Here is a 23,754-nt window from a genome sequence, read left to right on the forward strand (position 1 = left end):
TTGCTAAAGAGGTCATACTCCATCAGCAACGTGGCTATTGTTTATTAATCAGTGGAAGTAACTTGTCTGTGCATGAGTAGTACCCAGTGTTCAGTCCTTCCTGAACGTCTCTATTCTGGTGGCATCCTGAGGTGGATTTGCTTCTACTTTGTGGAAAGGTTGGTGAAAAGTGTGAGGAAAAAATACCTATGGTTTTAAAATAGGAGGAGGCTTGCTATTTACGTTTAAAACTTTAAAGTATTTAAATGTAATATTTTCTATATTAAACTCCTTTGTAGACTGCAAAACTAAGGAGCAGGGTAAAAGTGAGATGATTACTAGAAAGACTCAGGAGCAAGGTGGCATAGGATTTTCATTCTGGTTATGTAAAACTGGTTTGGATTTTTTGCACTTGTTTCTCATATTTTAACTGCACAATTTGTATTTTGGAGAGAGGAGGCGTAAGTGTGGTGTTTGTTACAGATTCATCGTCACCCTTCAATTTAAGATGTGAGAGTGGCAAATGAAGATGACAAAGGCCTTTCATAGTGCCTCTAGCACTGGCCAGGGAAGCCAGCCTGGATGAAGAATGTCCTAAGATTCAGAAACTTCTCGTTAAGATGAATACTTTGGTTTTTGCTTAATTCTCGCAAGTGAAAGCTCTTTTTTGTTATGCGAAGTTTATAATCCAACTGTCTTGTGTTTGTCCGAGCCAAATGGTTCTTTCTGGTTTTGGGCTACCATTGCTACGATCGGAGAGGCAGTAGAAAGTGAGTGACTGGCCTCGCTCCCTTACTCCACACTTACGCTGGTGTAGGTATAATCTATTTGACTTCCACAATTGTTCTCACACTGAGGTAAGATTCAAATATGCAAAAGCCTGCATATAGCACAATGTAAAAAAAAAAAAATAATAAAAATTTATGCATATATATAAAAATTTGGACCAGAAAAGGTATTTGTACCAGAAAAGGTATTCAGACCATCGTTACACTAGTCTGACTGGAGATGGTTCAAGCCATCCCAAAGAGCACTGAGCAGGCGCCATGTCAGCACAGAACACGAGGGAGGTGTTCTGGGGGAGCTCTTAGCTTTTATTACTTACCTGTAGACTTACATGTCCTCTAAGGAGGGAGGCTGAGTTCAGAAAGTAGTAGGTACAGGAAGTGGTAGCTGACCACATGAGGAAGGCTGGATTTCACTACTATTTAAATACCAATGATTTCCTTCCCCTCAGAGGTCAATTATGCTGATTCTGCAAACTCAGGTCCTAACCAGTGTACAATCTTCTTATGTCAGGGTTGTCTTAATCAGGTGGGGTGAAAAATGTGTGCTGTAAACCTGGCAATAAGATCTTAGGATTTGTGGCCACTGGCTTTCTAATGTTTACTGCAAGCATTACTGGTTTAAATAATAATTAAAGAAAAAAAAACCTCATGTCTTATTTTTACTTCTGTCACCATTTAGAAAATGATTTAGGTCCATCATGAGGTTGCTAAAGGGGAAATTTTCTGATGAATGCAGCATAGTGGCAGTCGATTACTTTTATAAGGTAAAAGATAAATAGCCCAGTTCCTGAGACGTGGCTCCAGGGCCAACTGTGTGTTCTGCTGGACAGATTGCTCTTACCGTACAGCTCGCAGGGGATACAGTATTGAATGGGGTCTGGTGCTTGCATTGCAACTGACTCCTTGTGTTATGTGCTTCTGGGGGAGTTACGTCATGTGCTGCTCCTGTTTGGCTCGCGATTGCGCACTTTAATTTGGAGGGGTTTTTTTAACCTCGTAGCATTTGAAAAATCAAATTAATCTACCATTATATAGGATGATTACTGGGCTAGGTTTTATTCCTGATAATTTAGTCAATATGTCATCTAAACAACAGAAAGATGGCAACAGCCAGAAGGTGAGATAGTTATTATTGTTAATTTTTCATTATATCCAGGAATTTTGTCTTAGCAGCAGGAAAATAAGCTGTTCCTTGTAACCAAATTCAACAGTGAATTGTGTTGGTTCTGCTGGTCCCTTCATCTTCCATTAAGTGCATTTGGAGTAAGCCTGAGCCTTGCTGAAATCCCTGGAGCAACCAGCAGTGACAGAGGGGAGCCATGGAAGGAAATCTTGCATTCGCCTCACGTCTAGGTGGTTGTGTTATGTTTCCTTATGATTCTCCTCATGACTTGGCTTTTTGCATTGATGGTTCAGCAGGTGGTTTGGCTGTGTGGCACAAGCAGAGCTTGCTTCGATCCGATTGGGTTTGTCTGGGTTGGATCCATTCCTCATTCTTCTGCACGCTCTTCTCTGTGTGCTTGAACAAGGCACTTAGCTTCTCTCTGCTTCCTTGCCGGGAAGTTGAGAAGACAAATACCATATAAAGTTGCAAAACTGTTAAATGCTGTGTTATTAGGGATCATATATATGCACTTAAGTAAACACACACCATTAAAAATCTCTAGCTGTTATGGTGGTTGTGTTACACCTTCCAAAGTAAGAGGTGGTTTTGCTTGCATTTGCAGAACATGGAACAATAATGTGAAGTGACGCAAAGTCTCACCGTCACTTCAGTCCGGGAAGGCTGCTATGGTGCAGTGGCGATTGACGCTTCAGCAGGGCTGGCTTTTCTATCCCAAACAAAAACCGTGGCTCAGGTGACTGAGTTGATCTTTCCTGTTTTTAGGAGGGGGTTGGAGCGTTCTGTGGTTACTTCTTCCATTTCTTAGTGAAAAGTCAAAGCCGTTCAACAAATTGCAGATCCAGATCTAAAACCAAAGAGTACGGAGATTGTAGAAGCGTGGAGATTTTTTGGTTTTGTTTTTTCCTCTTTCCCTGTGTCTTCCCATTCCTCTTTGCCCTCTGCTCCTTGCACCTACCTATTCCCTTTTCCTGTTCCCAGTCTGATGCCTGCACAGGTCCTAAATTCAGTCCCCACAGATAATGCAGCAAGGGCATTGCTGTATTATGTTGCTAAATTAGTCCTCTTGTTTGTTCTTTGTCAGTGTCTCGTATGACAAATGGAAAAAGGAGAACACTTAGAAAATAACAATGTAAATCTGCCAGAATTGCCAAGTAATTAATAAGCAAGGTATGCCCCTGACAACTAAGAGTTTGCGTTTTATTACGGATCCCATATCAAATATGTGGTGCCCTTTTTTCCTGACAAATTAATGAGAGCTTCGGCTATACAGAGTCATGTGCCAGTCTGAGCTTCAGGATACTGCAGATGGGATACTCGGTCACTTTAGAAGTACTTCTAAAAATTGCTTTAGTGGTGTCTGCTTCAGGCTAGGTTTATGTAAAGGTTGCTTTCTTTAGCCCAAAAGGAGCTATTTACAGCAGCTGGAATATCAAGCCAATGAGGTAAAGACTAAGATGTTTGGTATTTGATGAGAATGGAAATTCCAAGCCCCAAACCCACTGGTTTTATTGGAAGCTGGGCAAAAGGTTTTGCCATCCTTTCTGAATCTGTTCTGTCAGAGAAATAAAATTCACAAATGTAGGCAGAGGAATAGAAAAACAAATGTGAATGCTGGACAGTATACCTTCCAACGATGATATTTTTGGATGCCTGCTCTGGTAAAGGCCAATTATTTTGCTCTGTAAAATTGAGTCAAACTGGCAGAAAAGAGGGAGAATGAATTCTGGTAAGGTAAAAATACCCAGTTTTTTACAGTATGTAGACGAGGCAAAGTGCATCTAGAGATAATAGCTCCTGAGTCTGAATCTTTGTGCAGTCACCCCTCATTAGGTTAATTAGCACCTTACTCTGGGCTGCAATAATCAACTGGCCTCCACAGAAATTTGAAGTGAGGTTCATTTCTTCTGTTTCATGAGACACTCAGCTGTTCATTCCCAGCATAGCCTGGTAAAGGACTTGAGGGTTTCCATCTTGCCCACTTGCCCACTAGAGACACAGGAGTGAGGTGACTTGCCCACAGCTGCACAGCAAGGCAGTGATGGAGCCGGGAACGTGCTGCCCCCGCTCCAGTTACCGCTGTGTTGTCCTGCTTGTCTTTCTCACCTCACAGAGGGAGCATACAAGCAAGTTCTGTGTTTTGTGTGTGGCCGAGTTTGTTCCTGCTGTGGCTGGGAAAAGATGACTTTGCACTGCACTGTTGGTGTTTCTTTAGAGCCTCCTGCTGCTCTACAGAAAAACATAGAAATTGAGGGGAAAACGCTTTCTGGCAGTGCTGCTCATAATGTTGTAGGAGAAGATGATCGCTTCTCTCCTTGTGACTGCCCAAGCAGCAGTATAGCTCACATTCACCATCATGACCTCTGAATAATACCTAGATGCAAACATTTTGGCAAATGTTTATTGGTTTCAGACCTAGGAAGCCTGGGACAGGTGGAAATTCTAGTCTCCTTTCTCCTGTGCTTTAAAGGCTTGTGTAGCTGGGTGCAGCAGGGGCTGTTCCTCCTGAGATCTCCTTGCAGGTCTGTAGCAGCAGCAGCATTTAGTATCTTAGGTCCCGGGCTGTCTCCTTTGGAGTGGGCAAGACCATAATTTGGTTCATCTAGATCACTTTAAATGATGTTTTGAAGTCTGCCTTGCCGGGTTTGTCATCGCATACTGTCTTTATTTTGGATTCTGATGGAGGTGTATGGTAAGATAAATACTTTGGCATGTTTATCAGCCAGGGAGGTCATCCTTGGCGACCACAGACAAGTACATGATATTGTTGTGTACATAGGAGGGTGAGGTGTCTGGGAGCTAATGTTGGTTGTACTTAGGCAGGTTTTTTTCAAGGGATAGGTAAACATGTATTATAGCAGAAAATAAAACCAAACCATCCCTTCCCTAAAAGTGTGGCTCGATTAATTTCTATGCTTCCCATGTTCTAACAGGACAAAGTCTTTCTGGGCTTGTACATGTTCCAAGCACCATTCCTGTTAGAGCCTTCTCTGTTCCTCCTGCCAACTGGCACAGCTTTTTAAAGTCGTCACCGTGCTATGCTTTGGGCAGAATTATCCCTGATATAATCTCACTGAGGTCAATGAAAAGTCTTGATTTCTGGAAGTGCATTTTCTGTCCAGCCTGCCTGTACTCAATTCTTCCTCTTGCCCTTTTCCATGACCTCATTCAAAACCACTGTGGTTAAGTCGGGAGTATTCTAGGACACTGGATTTGTGTGGCAGATGCCATGGAAGGGGCACAGTACTGGATGGATTGTTTTCTCTAACCGGTGTTATGTTAAGTACTGGGCTAAATCCTTTTGGATTAGTTTAAGTGAGAGGAAGAGGCACTATTTCCAGAGGGTATTATCTTTCCATGCCCCTGATTTTTGTGTACTTAGAATTTTTCTCTGAACTGGAATCAGCATGCTTGGCACATTTGAGCTTTTCAATCTATTTCAATTATAAAGACTTGAAGTAGCATCCAAAAAAAGTGCTGATTCCTTCAGGATGGCACTGAGCAGTCAGCGCAGCACTTTGTCACAGCTCTGCTTGCCAGCATGCTGCATGTTATTTATATCTCTTCTTATCTTTCTTAAGTCCTGGCTGGAGGAGAAGTCCAGCGGGCTGGGGTCTGCTGATAGACCTCGCATGAGCCCTGGTGCTTCCATTCACATGTCGTGTGTCCTGTAACATTATCAATGTCTTTCATACAAATGCTTAGACATTTCTAAACCCAGGCATCTGGAACACTCAGGCCTTACTGCTTTGTGTTAATGATGGTCTAAATACCTTTTCTGGTCCAAATATACTTTTTTTACATTGTGCTGTATGCAGGCTCTTGTGTATCTGAAACTTACATCAGTGCGAGAAAAATTATAAAAGTTAAACAGATTATACCTGTGCTAGCGTAAGTGTGGAGTAAGGGGGTGCAGCCCAGAAAATTCAAGACGCTCTTCCCTTCAGATCTGTTGTTTCAAATATGCAAAGTCTTTGAAAATGTAGGGGTGGAGTGTATGTGCTATCCCTTTTCAGGCTTTTTTTGGGGGGGAATAGAACAGTCTTGAATTAGATCTAAGAGATGAAGCAAGTGGATGCCCAGCGAGAGCGAGCTGTGAAACTGGCGGAGGTGGAAATTGGGGCTGAAGGCAGAAAAATTAGAAATCTGCCTGGGAGGGCTGTGCAGAGTCGCTGTTGTGAAATATAATATCTGTGAGAAGGCGGCACCATGAGTGCAGGATCAGAGAACAGACTGTATGGGCTGTGAAAGAGAAAGATGAGGCCAGGGTGGCAGCTGTGAGAAGAGAGGTGGGCCTGAGAATTGAGGAAGCTGGGGCCAAGCTCCAATGAGGGGAAGAAGGACCTCTACAAGCAATTGTCATAGTTAGGATCTGGGGATAAAATGGCTGAATACAATGTTGTGACAGCCTGGAGTGGGATTATCCCACAGATGTGTCTTAGAAGCCGAACGTGTGGAGATACGCTTCATTTTTACCTCTAAGAGTCACCAAACCATCTGAGAAGAATGAACTAGAGAGAAGACAGGATCAGCAGTGAGTTCATTCTTCTCAGATAGTTTGGTGACTCTTAGAGGTAAAAATGAAGTTTATTTCCACACATTCAGACCTGAGACTGTGAAGCGGAGAAAGATGGGGCCCAGGAGGAAGGTGCTCTGTGCTGCTGGGAAGAGGGTGTTGTGAACGGAGCAGGGACAAGGCCACAGAGACTTTGAAAGGGAGGGATTGGAGTTTGGAGTAGAGGTGATTACCTGTCCAGATGAAACAGCATTTGACCCTAGTAAGTGCGTTCGTTCCTCGTTGTTTTCAGAAAAAGCAGAATGTTTGTAGAAATGCCTTGAAATAATTTCAGTTCTCGTGTTTCTTCTAGCTTTCCATTCTCCTTTCCCTAATTTGCAGTTCCAGCTGGACAAGCTCTCAACACGAGTGCCTAAGCTGAATGGCAAAACACTGACTGAACTGAGATTCTGCCTTTCCCCTTAGGAGAAGTCTTGGTCTTTTGCAAGAAAAAGTGAGGACACATCAGAGTCCCAAATGTGCTCTGGGGCTCCAGGTCAGACCCACCTTTGCAAAATGGAGTTTACAGTAAAATGTAGGGTCTGTTAGTGACTCTAACAGGGAGGAAGCAGTATCGTGGTGGTCCATCCTCTTACCTCAATAAAATACCAGGAGAACTACAATTATTGCTACACTTTTTTTTTTTTTTTTTTTACAGAAATAATTACTGTTAGTGAGTTATAACTGATACAGGCTTGTGAATTTTCTTTGTTAGGATGGTTAGCTCTAGTCGTTTCATTTCTTCTGCCTTTATAGACAGTTCTGGCATGTTTGGATTTGTTAATGGAGACTTCAGCTGAGATATGATGTGTACACTGTACATAATCCTGTGCTAGCTGCAGGATTGGGAGTGAGTCTGTCCTCTCAACCTCAGTCCAGCTGAGGCTGGAAGAATTGTAAAAGCAAAGTATTTGCCCTCAGAGAGGTTGGAAGGTCCAGTTTATACCATGCTCCACTGCTTACTCTCAGCTGAGGCACAGCATTTGCAGACTGACTTTCATTTCGCAGCTGCAGGGTGAGTGTAGAAACGACTACACCTATATGAAAGAGCAGAGAAATGTAAAAGGGTAGGAAAAGCTGTTCTGCCCAAAGACATGGACGAAAATCTCCAGAGAGCATCATCCATCTCTAGTCTTTAGCCTGCACACTCAAATATGCACATATGTGCACACGCACAGTCTGGGAGCCTTGATGCATAAATAAAAGGAGCGAAAATAGATATGTTGCTGACATTAGGAGGTTTATGGTGGGTTGCACCTTTGGTGCTGGAGTCAGCTCTCTAGTATGTAGCTGTTTCTAATGCTTTGGAGCAGAAAAAAAAATATTTAAATATTTATGTATTTATGCCTTTTCCAATTCAGTGTTCCTGAAGGGCACGCTATTATAGATTATGGTATTCCCCTCAAAAAAAAAAAAGGGGGGGAGGCACACAGTGTTATGTTGATGTCTTCTTTTAAAAAACAAGCAAACAAGAAACCTTTTTGCTGTGGTAGAATTATCAGGCTGTCCTTGTAAAAATTCTGAGATGGAAGAACTGACACTAAGAAAAATAATTGATATTGGATAATGACATCTCTCAGATTGTCACCTGTTTGCCAGGGCTCCCCACTGTCTGGATTGGAAAGTTTATCTCTGCATAGCAACTGCAGAATCAAAGCAAAGGAGTTTTGAAAGTATTGTATCATGGTTTTGGGCTCCTGCCTTGCTCTAATAATGGAATTCTTTAAGCAGTCACTGCTGCTTTCAGGATGCTTAGGACTTAAAGGACATTGAATGAAAAGTCATTGAGTAATGGGACCAGTGAAATTCACTCACTCTACAAATGCATTTAGGTATTGGGACACTGCCCTTCTTTAAGATAGTGGAAAGTGTTGCAAAAATGGAAGGTGTCTGGTCCCTGCAGCGGTGTGTGCACTGGGCTGTAGATAAATCAATGCAGCCCATTTATAACCAGCAATATAAAACAGTTACCAAAGAGTCCTCTTGTGGATGACGTGCACTTTTTGCTTATAGTGATATGTGGCAGGTACTCTTCAATAATGGAGAGGAATATCTGTATAATACAAATCTTACTACCCTTTGTAAATGCAGAAACTGAAGAAATTCAAGTGACTTGCCCCAAACCCTCTGAAGTGTGCAAATTCCGATAGCTAATTCACATGTGAAGGATCACAGACCATAGGAGTAAGCACCTTAGTTTTGTGTGGTATGGGATGAAAGCGCACAGAGGTGGTTAAGGAACTGGCAGTTTCTCCGACTTGCGAGGCAGAGCAGGAACAGTCCTGTGGAAGCAGGAGATGAGTCATTTTGCAGGGGAGGACTTGCTATGGACTTGTCACATGCGGAAGCTGGGAACATTTTTAGTGCCTCCGAGGGCAGTTGTTGAAGAGAGTATATTTAAAACCTGATCTAAAGACCACAGAAGTCACCATAAGTATTTTACTTGTCTTCGGTTGTTTTCTCCCGTGCAGGGTTTGTGGGGGTGACCTGGGTGCCGGCATTGACCTTCTGTGTCTGAAATCCTTTTCAGCACAGTGTTTCCTGCTGGTGCCAGGCAGGGCAGGGGCAGTACCTTGGGCTCTCCTTGTCTGTATGTGAGCTCTCAGGTGGATGATACGAGTGCTTTGCTGCCTCCTGCCACATCTGTGCGCTCACACCCTGACTGCGTTGCGAAGCTGCAGCAGCTGGGAGGGAGTGCTTGGCAAACGCTGCTTCGTCTGCTGCCGTACCCAGGCACGGAAACTAACTCGATTCATCCTGAATTTAATTCAGGTTTCTTAAACTTTGGGATTACAGACAACTTTTTAAATGCCGGACTTGCAAATATCGAAAAGTGAAGTTGGATTTCCTTATTAGTTCTTCTGAGACCTCTTTCTCTTATTACAGGGTGTTCTCTCTGAACCAGCATTAATCCCACTTAGCACATCTTTGTCCTCCAGACATATTTGACAAGCAGCATTTGATGTACTTCGAGCAGCAGAAGAGCAGTGGGCAGAGAGGTCAGCGATGCTGCGGGGCGTTTGGGCAGAGCCAGGCAGGGGTTCCACGGGACAGCCAAGTGCTGGTTGAGGTGTGATCTGTGAGAAACAGTGAGAACTGCTCAGTAGTTTCTGTTACAAGAGCTCAGCTGTATGCAGGGATTTTAAAATAAATACACAGTTTTATCTTTGGTAATCGTAACCCCCCCGAAAATGTAGGCAGGAAAAGGTAACTAGTAATTAGCACGTGAGTAAGAACAATCGTGCTGGAGCAAACAAAGGTCCTTACATTCAAATGTTTAGTCTCTGATGGCTGGTAATACATAAGATGCTTGAGGAAGAATGTAAGAAACAGAGCAGTGCTCAAAATGCAGGTGTATCAGAAATTTCTGCAAGGAAAAACTCATGTCTTCTGTTGCGCTTCATTTTCTTTTCAAGAATTCCAAACATATCTGCCTTTTTACTGCCTCTGAATATCGAACTAGCCCTTTCATAAACCCATTCACGATGGCTCCCATATTACTTTCTTTAGGGATAGTAAGTAACCTGTTGATAAATATATATAGTTAACATATATACAGTTAACATTGTTTTACCCTTGTGTACATTACTGTGTTTCAAGAATATTGCATTTGAATGCTTGTTCAGTGTTGAGATCTTTCTGAAATTCCTTGCAGTCAAATTTAGATTTAATTACCCAAAATAACTTTATCAAACCAATCAAGCAAGTTTCTTATTCAAGTCACTTAGTTGTGTGACCGCAAGGCAATTTAACTTTGAGAGAGACACTTGGAATGTGTGTATGTTTTGAATATAAATACAGATTTTCATGCTGATATTATTCTGCTAATGATGGTATAGCTTTGCTTACTACTTTTTCAAGATTTAAACATCTAAATAAAGTGACCAAGGCTAAAGTCCAGGATTTTAAAAAATATGGTTACACCTGTGTGTAATGGGTAGGGCAACCTTCTGTGTCCAGTGTCAGATGTCACATGTGTGTACAGGGACAACACAACCTACGGGGACTCTGGATTCCTGTTCTTGTTAGTTAAGACAGTTCTTGCATTTAGAGAAGAATCCATGTTTCCTGTAGAGATTAGGAAGCAATAGAAGGGCACATTTATTTTAGATATTTATGGGCAGGAGTTAAAGTGTAGTCTTGCTTTTTACATCCATAACTTTAGGTGACTATAGTTCAATATGCTGAAGTGATCTAAATATTGTGGCAGTAAGTAGAGAATTGGTAACAGTTGATCATATTATTCGAACTGGTAAAATTGATCCAAAAAAGACAGTGCTGGGAGAGCAACCACAAATGAACCTCATAGGGCAAGCTTGGTATCTGAAAGTAGTTTTTAATCCTGTTTGAATTTTAAAGAACAGAAAAGGCTTGATTAAATCGTGAAGAAAGTGATGTCTCCTTTCCATAAAGATGCAATAAAATAAGAGAGTAATAAAGCATTAATAATATCGATTTCCTTATGGACCGTTGGCTCAAAATAGTTTCAGTAAGTAGAGGAATTGGATGAAAAAGGCAAACTCTTTGGAGGATTAATTTCTTTAAAGGGAACTAGAGGTCCTTACCCCTAGAAACAGTAGAAAATAGCAGATTTAAAAGAAAGAAAATTGAATGGAAATACAGGAAGGAAGATCTTGTGGTCTATAGCCAACTGTGGGTGCTCTGGATGCACAGACACTTTACCATGGGAGCAGCCGTCCACTGAGCCAGTGTTTTCACATGAAAGAATTCACTCAGGGCATCGTACCTTTTACCCCAAACACTCCAGAGTTTGTTTGACAAGGAGTGCTTAGCCTTGCCATGAATGAACCCTGCTGAATGTTTAATAGCTTGTTGATGTTGATGGAAACCTGCTTCCTGGTGGCAGCTGCGTTTGTGGGGTGTGTGCCCGCTGTGGGGCTGCCCGTGGCGGAGCTGGGCAGGACTGCTTCATAGCTGGGAGAGACGAGTTTGTGCCAGGATGCGAGTTCTTTGAAGCTGACATTTGCATGTAATAGCTCAGGGGGTTCTTTTTGCATTGTAAGAGAGAGGTGTTTTAATGAATTGCAATTATACGCTTCTTTTACCAGGGTTTGGTCTTTTGCACAGGTAACTAGTGTGATCACAACCGCAGCTTTACCAAAGAAACTTCAAAATTCTTGTAGAATATTTGGAAACATCTCAAAACCAGGCCTGGACAAGCTGATGCCCTCTTCTTGTAAATTCATCTGCTGACCCTGGTCCTCTTCTACCTCTGTGCAAAAGTACATGGCTAATTCTTACAGACATATGCAGTATGCTGGAGCTTCCCTCATAGAGTCTCTCAACATCGAGCCTCAAGGGCAGAAAATGTGGTGAGGTTGTGGCCTGAGCAAAACCAGAGAGGATCGCTTGAGACCATCGAGTTCTTATTCACTTGATGCGAGAACAAATCCATTTCCTAGGATATAAAGTTAGTTGTCTAACTCACTGTTTCTGCTTTGTCCTTTTCAATTACTTCATTTGAAAGTCAGTGGCTATTTAATAGAGTTTTCAATATCTCGTTTCCAGTTCATCCTCAAGGAAAATGGTTTGAGGGAAATAGAGAGAAGATGACTTGACAGCACTAATTCACCATTAGCTACCAATTATGTTTGTGGATGGTCAGTATAATACACAGCAGTAATGCAGAATGACTTAATTCTCCGCTTCATAATGCTGGCCTGCTTCCATTTGTGGTCAGCCCACTTAAAAGCAGAGAAGAGAGGAAGATACTAGCCAGCTCATTTTAGTTTTTGTTTTGGTTGGTTGTTATTTTTTTAACCTTTGAATGCTTTACCTTATGAAGTGAGACTTGATTTTACCTCCCAGGTCTGGTGCAAACCACAGTCATTGCCTGTGCAGAGGCCTTTTGCCCCAGGTGGGACAGGTGTGTTTCTCTGAGGCTGGTTTGTAGATGGTGCCATTGGCAGCAAGGGCGGAGGGTGACAGTGGTGGCATTTATCCACAGGCACCTCACCTGCACTGTGCGCTGCTCCTGCCTGTGCAGGACTGCAAGCAATTCAGCTTGCTCGACTGAGGAAAGCCATGATTTTAGTAGTCAGCGTAAATAAGAACAGGATTAAATTATCACTGTGATATGACACTAGCCACAGTTCATTTTCGGGGCTAAGTCACAGCTTTGTGTAAGCAAACTCTCAGGACTGACAGGCACTTGTCACCGCATTAAGTTGCAAGGGAAAACACTTGTGACCCTTTGCCCGGCTTCTCTATGTGCTGGAGAGCTCGATGGGCTGCAAATCAGCACTGCGCAGGCTCTAATCTTTAGTCTGGAATATCCGTGTGAGCTAAAATTGAATGCAGTTTACACTGAAGTGCCAGGCTGAAGGCGGCAGTGGTTTGGGAGTGAGCTTGTGCGCTGGGCTCAGTGAGGAGCTGCAGTCCCCTTGGGCAGAGCAGGGACAGAAAACACAGCAAGAGTGGCAGTTAATTCCGCTGCCAATTGCTTGTCATTTTATATCGCAGGCCAGGGAGCTTCAGCAGGAATGGAGGTGGTTTCTTGCATATAGACTTCCATTGTGTTGCTTAACTGAGAATAAATAACAGTTTTTCTTCCTTTCTACAGAAGAGTTGAGGGTTTTCAGCCAGATGTAGTTTGAGAATATGTAATTAACATAATCTGTTGTAGAAGTTGTTGCGTGATTGTTCACTGTGGTATCCAGAGCTGTGCTTTATAGAGCAGTTGCACACAGGATCAAAAAAGTGTTTTTCTGTTTCTAATTTTGCCTATAAATATGAAAGAGCTGTGTTGCTTGATTATTGTATTTATACTACAGTGACTCTCAATTTTCCATTTTCCTAGATGTGAAAATAAGAAAATATGTCAGGAAAGAGCAGGACCCCTTGATTTTTGGGTTTTTTTGTTGTTGTTGTTTTGTTTTGTTTTGTTTTTTTACATGTGATAAGCGGCGGTGAGAAATGCAGTAAGGTTCCTTTTCGTGTTATTAGTCTGAATACTGGTCATTTGCCTAGTAGCTTTTCATACAGCTAGTTGTATGTTAGTCTGATTCAGCTACAGTTACTTTGTGTATGCTGTAAAGAGATGGTAGTTAGTTGAGACATGCAGAACACAGAACATAAGGTAATTTCAGATAATTCAGCGTTTCCCGAATCCTAGTAACGTTATCCTTTCGCAATTAAAATGGTTTTAGCTTTTACTATTTTTTTCGTTGCACCATATTGGTGGTGGTTTTTTTTTTTACTTTAAAAGTCATATAAATAGAGAGAATAAATAGACCTGAAAAAAACTAAAACTTACTGAGGACACAAAGATGTGTCACACGTAAACAGTAGTGAATTTTTACAAGAGCAAATACCAGCTTTCCAGATATATTTGGGAGATATCAGTTTTATGATGAAAGACTGCTTTTAATTCAGGAATTGCTTTTAAGGTATTTAGTTTAATCCACACATATGACCGGCTGAAGGAAGATTATGCAGTGAGTAATATCCTTTCAGGGCTGCTCGAACGAAATCTCAGGCTGGGAGTCAGGACACCTATTGTAGAACTGACTCAGGTTTGCAGCGTGATTTTGGGCACACTGCCTCAACCCCACCAGCTTTCGTTTCCCCTCTGACCTTGGGTATGCCTTGTCTGTTTAGGATGCAGATGTATTATAAGTCAGGTTCCCTTCGATGAAGTGCTTGTGCTATGCAGTCAAGATCTCTACTTCTGAAATACTCTGTCATTAAATCTGCCTGGGTGAGGGGCCTCTCTGAGACTTCTTCCAATTTAGGAGCCTTTTAAGACAAGCAGGTGGTCTCTTTTTTTTTTTTTTTAGTGTCAGTGATTTTTAATTGGAGCTGAATTTTCAATGCAATCAGAGAAATATTTTAATTTGCTTTGCACTGGTATCTCCTCCTTATGGTGCATTAGCATTGCCAGAGCAACTGATCTTCAAATGAGTTCCCCAGCCAGGAGCTCCGAGCTCCCTCCTGCCCCAGCTTTGGGATGTTAGTAGCAGTAGCCCCTGTGCTTTGCAGGAACTGTGCATCTGAGCTTGTCAAGTGCTGAGTTACCCCAACCTGACTTTTAAGTCAGGCAGTAGCTGGGCGGTGGGTGTTTTGGTTGTTTTGTGTTTATTATGGGGTTTTGGTTTGGTAATTTTTTTTGTTAATGTTTGGTTTTTTGTTAATGTTTGTTTTCTTCATGGGCATTTCAAAGTTACTCTTCCCTAACCCTAAAGAGATAGTGGACAAGATGACATTACCAGCCGTGGCGGAAAGATATGTTCTGTACTGGGTTGGGTCAGGGGCTGTCAGAGGGAAGAGGACTTGCTAATGAACAATGAAAGGAGAAGCAAACAGAGGGTGCACTCTCCATTCTTAAAGCTAGGTCAGTCCTCGTTAGGCAGCGTTTGCATATGGCACATAACAGGTAAATCCCAGAGTGCAATACTTCTTTCTGAATATAAATGGGCTAGTTCTGTGGATGTGTGAACCGGCCTTGGACTGTATTCTTATCTTAGCATGAATGTTGGCACAGCTCCTGCAAAATGCTGAATCTTAACTCTTTGGAGAAGCGTATGGCTTGCCTTCAATTTATGGTCTCAAGCACTGCAATCCTGATTAGGTTCTGCAACAAGCATGTGCAAATTATGCTACGGGTGTTTCAAATGGCTTTTTCATGCTTATAGCTCTTGGCTGCTAATCAGCGTGCAGAAATGCTTTAACATTCAAATAGCTCTAGCAAACTTCACCAGAATTACTTGCTAAGAGCAAATTGCAACATTAAAGCTTCATTTCACTGAAGCTGCAGGCTTTCAAATGCCCATTCAGCTTTGACATGAACCCTTCAGATCTGAAGTTGCACCTGCCTCCAAGAGGGAGACTTTTCATCATGTGCTAGTTATATTGATGTAGACTACTTGAGAGTAACCCCCGGGAGAGATCCCGAGGAGTAAAATGTCAGTGAGGCTGGCATCCTTCTGCTTTTAAGCCAGTAGCAACAGAGCATCTAATGTGCTGCTCTACCTGTGTACTTGTTTGTTGGGTGTTTTGGTGTGGGGGGGTTTTGTTTGTTTTTGGTGGGGTGTTTTGTTTTTAAGCATTTTAAGTATTTCTTTAATATCAAAATGCCAATTAAAAACCTAAGAAACCGAATACATAGGCTTAATAAAATTTCCAATTCCAAAATAGACTGCAGCTCAACATCAGCTTTGCACAGACCTGCACAGAAAAGACCACAAATAATTGGGTAGTAAATATATCTGCATTGGCTGCTAGCGTTAATAATCCGTCCATAGTTAACAACTACTTTCAATATATAGTCATTTAGTAACAGTCTAACAGCATGAATTACAGTGCTGTGACTCACGCCAGCTGTTCTGTTGGGGCCGTGGCTGAGAGGTAGCTATGTACTAGCCGCGAATTACTGTTCTGTCATTCATTCCTTGCAGCATTTTACTGAAATATTTTATATCGTTACATTTACAAAGGCACGATGTCTCAAAACAGCCACCTGAAAATAAGTAATTCATTAAGTAGGGGAACACAGAAGCAGAAAGGAGTCTCGCCTCAGTAGCCCAAGGCTGGAAATGGTCGAGCCCGTGAAGCAGTGGCCTTGGCTGCACCGTTTGTGATTGCAGCAGCGCTGAGATGCCCCAGATAAGAATGGGATCCTGCTGTGCCGGGCCTGCATTCACACCTGTAAATAAAAAGTGTGAACTCTTTCTTCAGCTTTATCCTTAGAATCGTCAAGGGCTTCCCTCCTGCCAGGTTCTCAGGCACAGGGAAGGCAGAAGCACAAAAGCCCAGGCAGGTTCCTATTGATGAAGATGTTGCTGCTGTTGTTGTTATTACATTTGATTTGTCAAGCGCCAGCAAGTTTCTTGATACTGTGCCAGTGGGAGGCGAATGTTTCCTGTTCTCCTCAGTTTAAAATCTAAGTGCTACCTCTGGGAGCTGTACGACCTTTTACTGATCAACTGATGCTTTTAGTTGTTTTTTTTGAAGTTGCACTCACAGCAAATACCGTTGCAGAATCTGATCCTTGCTGAGCAACCGGATATTGATGTGCTGGAAGACTCTGAGGAAAAAATAATTTATGGGCATGATATTAGCTTGGTTTTTTATTCAGGGCTGATGTGAAAGCATTTTCTTGCAATGTATTTGTCATGATGGATTTGAAGGAAGAGAGAGTAATAATGCTGGATTTGAGTAAAGAGGTGAGACCTGGTGCATGGAGTGTGGAAGGAAGTGAATGGTATGAGGACAACTTTGGTAGAAAGCTGGAGGGGAAAGGTTGGTCAGAGCAGGTGCTGAGAGGAGACACTTTCGCAGAAGAAAGTGGGTCATAATTAACAACCAACCTATAGGCCAGCTCACAAAATAAAGCCAAGTATTGAAAGTTAGAATAGTTCATGGAGAGAGCTGAGCCTTTATGCTGCTTGGTGCCTTTGAAAAATATCTTGCTTGACGAATATCTCATTCCTTTCAGAAAGAACCGTTCTGTTAGCACCCAAAAGCCTCATTTGTGTCCTCAGTCTGCATCTGCTGTGGTGCCATGGGAAGCCACGGCTGCTCCGCCTGCTCGTCTCTGCACTGTGTCTCCAGAAGACAAGCTCTGCCTTAGCAGTTCTCTTGCATTAGGCTTTACCTACAATGTGCTTCCTTCTGGCTCTGGGGCATTCCCAACAGCCCTGTAAATAATGTATCAGGACTGTCCATCTTCATCGTTGCAGATACGGTGGAAAGATATTTGAGGAAACTGTAAACTTGCATTTCTTTCTCTGTCTGGATCTTTCCAAATCCTGCTGAGATCTGTTTGTTTTTCTGTGTGCACGTAGTCATTAAAGCAGGGTAGCACATTCACTGGTATTTTTGAATATGAAGAATGCAGTTGGTTATGTTTCAGCCGCCTTAGGAAAGGTCTCATCTGATTCCACCCACCCACAGTTACTGTGGTGATTCCTGTGCAGCCTGTAAGGTGAAAGCAGAGTAAGCAAAAGATGGATTTAAATCACAAAACTGTAAGGATCTTTCCTGGGTTTTTAAGAGCTTGGGAAAGAGCTTTCTTCAGTGTAATGTAACTTAATTTTACATATTATGTTAGCAAATAGTTTACTCCTTTGTGATCCCAGTACTTGGAAGTCATGTCCTAGGGTCCTGCTCCGCTACATAGTGATCTTCAGTTATTCCAGGAAGAACAGTTTATGCATGCAGAAAGCTTTATCTAGACTAAGCTTATTAAAAAAACCAAAAAAACCCCAAACAAACAAACCCTCCAGATCTTTTTTCGTTTTGTATTAATTGCAAAATTTTAACTTTTTTAATACGAAGCTTTGTCCCTTCATGTTAGGATTTTTGGGCCCTTTTCAAATATTCTGTAATATGATATACTTCCTTCATCTGAGCTTTCAATTTATACTGTAATGTAACATGTTAGTAACATCATTAATTCTTCTGTTAGTTTTCCCAATGAAGTTCTCGATTTCTCTAGCTGTGAACTTTTTAGGAGGAAACTTCACACTGTTGCTATAGAAAGGGGAAATTACTAAAGAAAACATACACATACATGTGTGTATGTATATAAATATGTTTACATGTAAAATAACTAGAGAAACTGATCTATGTAAAAGATTTTTCTAGGGAATATCCTGTGTATAGTTGGTAATTTCTGGCATATTTGCATGCTAAAATAGAATTCACTTTAAAAAAATATAGGGAAACTTCAATTAATTTTGACTGGAGGGGAGTTGATATGTATAAAATATGTTGAATGTGTTAGAAAAAAGTTTATTAAAAGATGCTTTCCATCTAAGACTAACTGATTTCCACAGCAAATATTATTTGTAATACTGGAGTTAATTGATCTGGTTACTTATTATTTGGTCCATGGAAATTTAGAACTAGTGTATTCTAACCTCTCTTGCATGGCTTTTATTCTGAGATTAGGAGAGAAAAAAAAAAAACCCACTTTCCAGACTTCTCAATTCTGACTTGATTTTAAACTTTTAATGAATTATTAAATAAAATGAGAAGAAAAAAACCCATTTTTGTGCACCTGCAGAAGAGACTGCAATTGGGCAGATATTTATATTGAGCTTCTGAATTAATGTGTTCAGCAGCCTCCCTCAGTTCAGTGGCCAACCAGTTCAAAACTTTTGTAGTAAACATACGTTGCTTGAACATATATTTTGCATTTAGTTCTAGTTCTTTTAATGAAGGTATAGTATTCTGAGCACTTAATGTAGGAAGTTTCTCAAATTCAGTCTTAAATACTATCACTTTCAAAAAACATTGAGAGAATTTTAAACTTCGTATTATCTTGTAGTACCCTCGCTATATTTTTTATGAGCATCTTGTTTGAATTCCATTTGAATATGCTTTATTTGATGAATAATACAAACCAAGGTGCAGTGTATGATATTAATTATACATCTAGGGAGAACTTGTAAAACTTGAGGATGGAGCTGTGGCAGAGCCAGCAGCTCCTGAGCCGATAGGGAGTGTAATCCTTGTTGTGCAGTGACCTCTGCAGCCAGAGGGGTGAGAAAAGCTGCTCCAGAGCTGCGGGCGCAGCCCACACGTCAGAACCAATCTGCCTGACTGGCCCAAACAGACCCAGGGGCTTTCACGTAAAGTTAGACTTGTAACAGCCTGTCCCCATTTTGGTACTGGATGACAATCATGAGATGCTTACATGTGCTAATGACATCACTGTTGTAAAAATACCACAGATACATTCTTGATAAAACCTGGCAGAGGAAACCTAAAAAACTTATATCGATTGCAGACTTCTGTATGTGCAACGTACAATTCAATAGAGGCACAGTTATTCCACAAGTTTAGCTGTGGGTTTACTTGAAATAATTTCTACTTATTATTGAGTTTTCTCTCTTATGACTTGTTTAATTTCCTGTGCAAAGATTCTAGGTCACGTCATCTGGGGGGGATTAGTGGTAATGATGAGATTTGTCAAATAGAAAATCGGTTCATTGTGGCACAGTGTTCACAGGCTATAGTTGTTAGCTATACTTGTTTTGTAACAAATTATGCTATGACTCGGTCTCAGGAAGGAATTAAAATCAGAGCTGTGTTGCACTGAGTGCTGCTGTGCACACTGCGACATCATTCGTGCTCCAAAGAGCATCCGTTTGTGCTGTCCCGTGTGAGCCCCCTCCAAATGGTGGAGGGAAGAGCATTCTTCCCTCTGCAAGACAGGCAGGGAGCAGCTTGGCCAACTAATGCAGGAAGTCTGGTGCAAATATGCTTTAGAATCCAGAGCTGGTGAACTGCATCAGTTGGTAACCTCAGCGTTGTCCTCTCAAACAACAGGTTTGAAATTCCTGAGTGTTACATGGTGGTTGTAAATGAAGCCAGTGAAGACTAACAAGATTGTCAAAGGTTTTAATAGAATTTCCAGTATCTCTGAGTGAGTCGTGATTATGTTATTCTTGTGGAATAAGCTTTTCTGTTCCAGGCTAACATGATCACATACTTCCAGGTTGCAGCACAAGGACTTTAAGGAGTGTTATGAGCATCCACTGCACTAACAGTATGGCTTTCCTGTGCCACCACTTCAAGGTGTTCTGTCAATAGGGTTGGTGATGCTTGGCTGCTGATATGCTTGTCTGAATAGGTGTGTTGACTAAAACCTGATTTTTTTTTTTTTGCTTTCTCCTTTCTTGTTATCTGCTCTGTTTTGCATGGTGCTAATAGTACCTTGGTGCCTTTCAACATTTCACCACGTCTTTCATAGAAAGGCAGGCAAGCTTTCTCACGCTGCGGGTGCAGTCGCAAACACAACACAACGCAGGCCAGGCCAGCAGGAGTCCTGACAGTGCAGCCTTAGGGACAGAACACAGTGTGGTGTAGGCTCGGTGCTGTGGCTGCTCACACCTGGCTGTGGCTGGTGTTCTCAGACACTTGTGCCTGTCACGCAACCTCCGCTGTGAGCAGCTGCTTGCTAACATCTCCCAAATCCACTTGGAACAAAACCTGGAAGGCTGGTAACAGAGAAGAAGTTGGTGCTTAGAGTGGCACTCCCGCTGTTTTGTGTTTCTCTCTTAATGATTAAAACCCAATCTTGATGTGCTGTTAGTTAGCGCTGATGGAGAAAAAAAGGAAATTGGCCTCCCCGTGAGACATTTATTCATCAATTAAAAATGAGATATGTCATTTTGCAGATGACGTATCTAGAGTGTGGGACATGGTGTATGCTATGGATGATGTACAGTCAATTGACAGAACAGAATGCTGGGTGGACTCTGCCAAAGGGCTCCAGACTGCTAGGTTGCTTCCCCAAGAGCAGGCTTGTAAGTCTTCTGATATACACAGATTTACAGGATGATATGAGGTAAGCCTGTGTTTTGTCTTTCCAAAACCAGAAGCAATTCCTGTTTCAACACAAACGCTAATTGTTTTTTGCTTCCAACAAGTTTTGTTTAAAAACATGTTGTGAAAAACAAAAGAGGTAGCAAAATAGTGGAAATCAAAGGTGTTTTCCGACATGCATCAGATGTTATCTACTTCTGCAGGGCTCCAAGGATGCTCAGCACCTCTTAGTTTCAGGTCTCTTTTTTTTTTTTCGTTCCCCAGAATGAAAAAGCATTTTTCACAGAGCAAATATAGCATGTAAGCAAAAAGAGGGTCTGGTGAAGCAAATACTTGATATAGTCAAGGGCTCAATTATGCATCGGTGGATTCAATTTATAGAGCAGAGAGCATCAGCCTTGGACAAATTCAGTCTCCCACACAGAGCACTAAAGCACGCACTGACAGAATGAATTAAATAGAGTGCTAGCCAAAAGTCCCTTCTTCCCCTTCTTCCAAAAGGTAATTTGATTCAGTCCTACAGAAATTAGACTCCAGAAATGGAATATTTATATCTCTTGTTTGAAATCAAACTCAGAATGTGTAGGAAAAAAGAGCATGTTTATTACTGACTGGCTTGTTCTTCAGTGAAAACTTTTCCTTTGATACAGACATAACTCTCCAGAAGTAATCAAGTGAAGTCACCCCTGTACGCTTGGTTTACAGAATCCAAACATCCCAGACTATGTCAGTGATAAAGTTTTCCCAGATATTTTTGATACAAGCAAGCAGTTTGCGTGACACCTGGATAATGCAGGTGGTATAAAATGCATATAGGACTAAAGGGTGTCAAAAGCCATCTTTATCTGCTTCTCTTAGCTCTAGGACCAAGAAAATCTTATTTGTGGGAAAACGACGGGGTTCATCCCCATGCTCTTGGTACTATATGTAGTGCTCTAATGCACAGAGAGTGTCACAGGAGATATAAGAATAGTGTTGAGGATTCAGAATGAGGCCAGTTGCATACCCATTTGCTTTTCTGTGCCAGTAAAAGCTTTTGTATGACTGTGGTCTGCCTACGTATGAGCCCAGGAAACCAACAGACCATCTCCTCTGGTGCTGCAGACAACCTGATCTTGGCTCTCGGGCATTCCTGCATGGGCTTGTACATCTGAACTGGTTAGGTTTGCTCCCATTACTCCTGTTGGAAGGATGATTATATTTCAGAACCACCTGACAGATTTGGAGACTTTTTTTTCTTTTCTATGGGAAAAGCTTTTATAGAAGTAGAATGCAGCAAGCAGCCAAAACTAGATGATATTTAAGTGAAATACAGAGGAGCAGAGAGTTGCAATCAAGCTGTCTTGAGCCCTTAAGTTTGACTGAGGCCTTGAAGTCTCATCTCAAGTCCTAGATGATGAAACACTGGTTTACTGCCAAAAGAAGGAAAACAAAATGCATTTATCTCTAATGTGCTCTGCTGGGGAAGCTGCTAGCAGTTCATATTAGCTGATGCACAGCTGAGCAGCCACAGACTGAGTTGTGGCAAAGGACTCGGTGTTCTGCAGCCTTTCACAAGCCTCGCCCACTCATATATAAAAGGCTTGGAGATGGTTTGAATCTTCTCCAAAACACAGTGGCTCATCATCTTCTCCCTACTTCATTCCACTAATGAGTTAGCAGCCCCACCTGAGGTTGGTGGGCACTGCAAAAATACGTCGACATCAGACCTTATTTTTCTGTGGCCTGAGCAATCTGTTTGGCATGTGATCTGAGAGTCAGGTTGATTGCAGTGAGTTGTGTGGTGGTTTTGCACTTATTTTTCACTCAATTGTTGGCAGGGCCCCAGGCTACTGCAGCTCCGTCCATTGACTCTTTCCCTTGCATTTCCAATTTTCTTTGCGCGAAGGCTCAATCTATCACGGGCAACCTTTCTGCTGGCCATTAATTCTCACTGACTGGCTGATTGACTGGACTCCCATGCTGCATCACTTTGAAATTTAATAGGATTACTAGAAATGCAAGAAATGGCTCACATGGTGACTTAAAAAAAAGGAGAAAAGGAGGTGATAGCCAATTTGTCAGGATTCATACAGTGAGCGAGTTCACCTCCTCTGGGTTATCCAAAATTGCATTTGACTCCTGGCAGCCTTAATGGACCAATTGTCATTTTGATTGACAACCCTACAGCAGAGTATAATGAAGCTGGTATAAATTAAATGAGGACTCAATGCCAGGGGTGGCTCAGGGCTGTCATTAGGGTATGTCGAGACTGCATAGCAAGTGTGGAGCCAAGGCTGAGCGGGGTCCAGCCCTGACAGCCATTCCTCAGCCCCTGCGCACGGGGCTCCGTGCTGTCATGTTTGGGACAGACTTGAGGCCGCTCTGGGAGGCACCATGGACTAAAACGCTGGCCTGCCTGCAGCGGTGAACAGGACAGATGTGTCATGCCAGGTGTGCTGAGCACTGTGGATTTAGTCTGCTCTGCAAACAGCACAACACCTCTGGAGTCCTGAGGCAGGGGCAGACAGGGCTGGGAGGCAAACTGAGCACGTCTGCGTGTATGATATAGCCCAGGTTGTAGGCTTGACACTGACGGTGTAGAAGCACGATGAAAGGGTAAGGATTCGCTAGGATATAGGCCACGTTTTAGTCTAGATGACAGCCTAAAGCGCTCTTTTGTGACGTGTTCTTGTTGCCTTTAGACTAAAGAACTTAAAAGCTGTGTAAAGGGCACAGATGTTTCCCATTGCTGTTTTATCCTGATTGACATTTGCAGAATTGTAGTTTGCATGCATTTTTTATGGGATACTGAGGAGCAGAAAAGGCTTATGTGTGTTCTACCTTGGATTAAAAAGAAACTTAGTCCGTGTTTCTCGCTGAACTTCCCTTCAACTCATCTTTCTCCCACTGCCCCATTTCTTCTTTTCCACCCCTGGAAAGACCAGGCTGGGGTACTGGGGGCACATCTGGTTACTGGTTCTCTCTAACTACAGCGTCATGGAAAGTGAAGGACTTGAGCTGTGTTGGGTTTG

The sequence above is a fragment of the Caloenas nicobarica genome, chromosome 10, assembly GCF_036013445.1.
Source record: "Caloenas nicobarica isolate bCalNic1 chromosome 10, bCalNic1.hap1, whole genome shotgun sequence".
Lineage (NCBI taxonomy): Eukaryota > Metazoa > Chordata > Aves > Columbiformes > Columbidae > Caloenas > Caloenas nicobarica.